The 4,614-nt window shown below is 43.2% G+C and overlaps 1 pseudogene; it reads right to left on the bottom strand.

Moving 5' to 3' along the window:
- Positions 1-2,946: 2,946 nt before the first annotated feature.
- Positions 2,947-4,320, bottom strand: LOC124028344 (annotated as a pseudogene).
- Between the last annotated feature and the right edge of the window lie 294 nt (positions 4,321-4,614).

Genomic DNA, 4,614 nt, shown 5'->3' with positions numbered 1-4,614 from the left:
TGTGAAGAAATGTGTGTCTTTATAAGAGGTGGCTACTACGAGGCTAAGCCTGTAAGTGGGTGGGGTTATAAGAAAGTGGGTGGGGTTATAAGAGAGTGGGTGGGGTTATGTTGTTAGTGTACATGGATTTTATAATGTCGTATGTTCTCTCTCTCTCCCATGTTAAAACATCTCCCTGAGAGAGAAGAGCAACAGAGAGCTGTGATTGGAAGGCTGGGGGGTTCATGTCAGACGGTGAAACATCTCCCTGAGAGATCTGTGATTGGAAGGCTGGGGGTTCATTGTGATGTCAGACGGGGAAAATGACAAACAGCCAAAAACAGAAACATTTAAAACCCCCCAAGGCCTGATGATAAACTACTGTATGCAGATACACTAAACTGTGCAGTGTGTCGCCCTGAAAATCCACATTCCCCATGAGAACATGTTGATGTAGGAATATTTTCTATAACGACAGCGCAACAACTAAAACATTAGACATTAACTTGTTTAAATAATATAATTTATTCAATTTCAGCGTTGTTTCTTTTTAAGACATCAAAAATAAATACAGATTTAGTAAGAAGTCTCTAATATATAACTTCTACCAGCATCATCTGTCTAAAATGTATTTCTTCACATTATATACAAACACATATTATTATTATATATTATATACAGATACACATATTACTATTATATTATATACAGATACACATATTACTATTATATTATATACAGATACACATATTACTATTATATTATATACAGATATACATATTACTATTATATTATATACAGATACACATATTACTATTATATTATATACAGATATACACGCCACACAAAACACTGTACAATGCTGTTGACAACAATACATACATTTCGGACTGGAACCCGCAGAATAACCCAGTAGGGACTTTAGTAATAACCCAGTAGGGACTTTAGTAATAACCCAGTAGGGCCTTTAGTAATAACCCAGTAGGGCTGTATATAGACAGGCCTTTAGTAATAACCCAGTAGGGCTGTATATAGACAGGCCTTTAGTAATAACCCAGTAGGGCCTTTAGTAATAACCCAGTAGGGCCTTTAGTAATAACCCAGTAGGGCCTTTAGTAATAACCCAGTAGGGCCTTTTAGTAATAACCCAGTATGGCCTTTAGTAATAACCCAGTAGGGCCTTTAGTAATAACCCAGTAGGGCTGTATATAGACAGGCCTTTAGTAATAACCCAGTAGGGCCTTTAGTAATAACCCAGTAGGGACTTTAGTAATAACCCAGTAGGGACTTTAGTAATAACCCAGTAGGGACCTTTAGTAATAACCCAGTAGGCCCTTTAGTAATAACCCAGTAGGACTGTATATAGACAGGCCTTTAGTAATAACCCAGTAGGGCTGTATATAGACAGGCCTTTAGTAATAACCCAGTAGTTCCTTTAGTAATAACCCAGTAGGGCTGTATATAGACAGGCCTTTAGTAATAACCCAGTAGGGACTTTAGTTATAACCCAGTAGGGCCTTTAGTAATAACCCAGTAGGGCCTTTAGTAATAACCCAGTAGGGCCTTTAGTTATAACCCAGTAGGGCCTTTAGTTATAACCCAGTAGGCCCTTTAGTAATAACCCAGTAAGGCCTTTAGTTATAACCCAGTAGTTCCTTTAGTAATAACCCAGTAGGGCTGTATATAGACAGGCCTTTAGTAATAACCCAGTAGTTCCTTTAGTAATAACCCAGTAGTTCCTTTAGTAATAACCCAGTAGGGCCTTTAGTAATAACCCAGTAGTTCCTTTAGTTATAACCCAGTAGGGCCTTTAGTAATAACCCAGTAGGGCTGTATAGACAGGCCTTTAGTAATAACCCAGTAGTTCCTTTAGTAATAACCCAGTAGGGCTGTATACAGACAGGCCTTTAGTAATAACCCAGTAGGGCCTTTAGTTATAACCCAGTAGTTCCTTTAGTAATAACCCAGTAGGGCCTTTAGTAATAACCCAGTAGGGCCTTTAGTTATAACCCAGTAGTTCCTTTAGTTATAACCCAGTAGTTCCTTTAGTTATAACCCAGTAGTTCCTTTAGTTATAACCCAGTAGTTCCTTTAGTAATAACCCAGTAGGGCTGTATATAGACAGGCCTTTAGTAATAACCCAGTAGTCCTGTATTGATTATTGTCCGTCTGCTTATGTGATTAGAGATGTTTATCTTTCTACGATACGTCTCAGAACATTACAATTCCCATTCAGACCAAAACTTAATTCATCAGTCAAAGTAAAGATGTAAGTGTTGCTGTTTGTAACTAAAATAACAGTGACAAACTATTTCAATCTTTAAACTCAGAACTGCCTGTCCATTTTTGGCTCAAAACCAATTCTATTGGATCAAAAACGTAGTTTTTTTTTAAAAAAGTCTCTGTTCATGTCCAATAGGATTACTGCTTTTATCACCCGCGGTCATTTCATCACAGACTGAGACCAGGGAGAGAGAGTTCAGGTCTGATTACGTACCAACATGGCGGTCCGTTCTCCACTGGTGACACACATTCAGCAGCAACATTAGTCTGGTCTCTTATGTCAAGGACACTGGGCCAATGATGTCCTCTTATCTCCGTGCCATTTATTCTGTTCCATCTCCATGATGTCCTCTTATCTCCGTGCCATTTATCTCCATAATGTCCTCTTATCTCCGTGCCATTTATTCTGTTCCATCTCCATAATGTCCTCTTATCTCCGTGCCATCGATTCTGTTCCATCTTCATAATGTCCTCTTATCTCCGTGCCATTTATTCTGTTCCATCTTCATAATGTCCTCTTATCTCCGTGCCATCTATTCTGTTCCATCTCCATAACTCACTTGGCCGTGATGGGGATCAAATCAAAGTGGTTAAATATCAAATGAGTCAAAATGTGTATTTCAGTCTCCGTCATTTCAGTCCTCTCTCTTTAGTCTCTTTACGTTCCGGGTTCAAGATCCGGGTTTAGTCCAGGGTCTCGTGGTTGGGGCTGTCTTCGGGACTCGAGTCCTCCTCAGCCAGAGTGTCTCTGCGAGTGAACGCAGCCGCCAGTTGAACGCTGAGTCGTGGTTTGACAGTCGCCATCTCAGACAGCGCGATGGTGTTACGGTTGACCAACGTGGTCTTGTCCATGTTCTCTATGCTGTGCTGGGCCAACACCGCGTCCAGGAAGTCATACTTGGGCAACAACTTGCCGCTCTCAAACAGATACTTAGCCAGGTAGGAGAAAGCCACGTTGCCCAGGAAGGAGGCCAACATGGAGATGGTCTTAAACGGGAACTTCTGCACCCAATGTGTTCCACCTCTCCAGTCAGATGATGGATCCGGTCCTCTATCTGCCAGCCGGGGTAGTAGATGAAGGGGGTAGTGAGAGAGGTAGGGTTCCCTCCTCCGATCCGCAGGATCAGACCCCGAAGACGTAAGCGGCTACGGAGCCGTACGTGTTGGTCCCCTTTGACGAAAGAGAACGGAGATGAGCTGAGGAAGATGATAACGTAGACCAGGTCGGAGCTCAGGTACCACAGCCCGTACACCGTCCCCGTTAGCAACGCCATCGCCGTGGCCAGGCCGCGAACACAAAGATGGTGACACGCATCACCCACACGATCTCGGTGTCCGATGCCTGGGGGGAGGGGGTACAACGTTACACACACACAACACACAACACACAACACACAACAAACACAACACACAACAACACAACAAACAACCACAACACAACACAACACACAACCACCACACAACACACAGCACACAACACACAACACACAACACACAACAACACAACACACAACACACACAACACACAACACACAAACACACAACAACACAACACACAACAACACAACACACAACAACACAACACACAACACACAACACACAACACACAACAACACAACACACAACACACAACACACAACACACAACACACAACAACACAACACACAACACACAACACACAACAACACAACACACAACACACAACACACAACAACACAGAGAACAGTGGTTCAAATGCTCCTATGAAGTTCAGATATTTTGTGAACAGGAAGTGGTAAGTGGTGTTTTTTTTAGTCCCGCCCCCTTCCCAACTCACCGATTGGCGGAAAGCCAGCTGGTAGATGTTCCGAGCGAACATGGAGCTAGCTGATAGGATGGAGGAGTCGGCGGATGACATCACGGCAGCAGAGACCGCCCCAGGCCGAAGAAGGAGACGAAGGGAGGACAGAGGTACTGGAGGACTATGGGTAATATCATGTCTGCCTGGTCCCTCTCCTTGGGAGGTACAGGTCCATGCGCCGTCTGGTTCCAGTCTGAGGAAGACCAGGAACAGAACATACCGTTTGGAACCTGGAACCTGGAACCACAGCTGAATCTAAAGGACTGCCTTTCTCTGGTTCCAGTCTGAGGAACATGAGGAACCTGGAACCACAACTGAATCAAGAACTGCCCAGAACTGAGAACTTAGAACCAGAAAAAAACATGTAGACAGTGGTCAAACTAAGGAACCTACCGAAGAACTACAACTGTGGAAGAACAGGGTCAAAGGAACCTACCTAAGAACTACAACTGTGGAAGAACAGTGGTCAAAGGAACCTACCTAAGAACTACAACTGTGGAAGAACAGTGGTC

The sequence above is a fragment of the Oncorhynchus gorbuscha genome, unplaced genomic scaffold, assembly GCF_021184085.1.
Source record: "Oncorhynchus gorbuscha isolate QuinsamMale2020 ecotype Even-year unplaced genomic scaffold, OgorEven_v1.0 Un_scaffold_4060, whole genome shotgun sequence".
Taxonomy (NCBI): Eukaryota; Metazoa; Chordata; class Actinopteri; order Salmoniformes; family Salmonidae; genus Oncorhynchus; species Oncorhynchus gorbuscha.
This window is presented reverse-complemented; position numbering and strand designations above follow the sequence as displayed.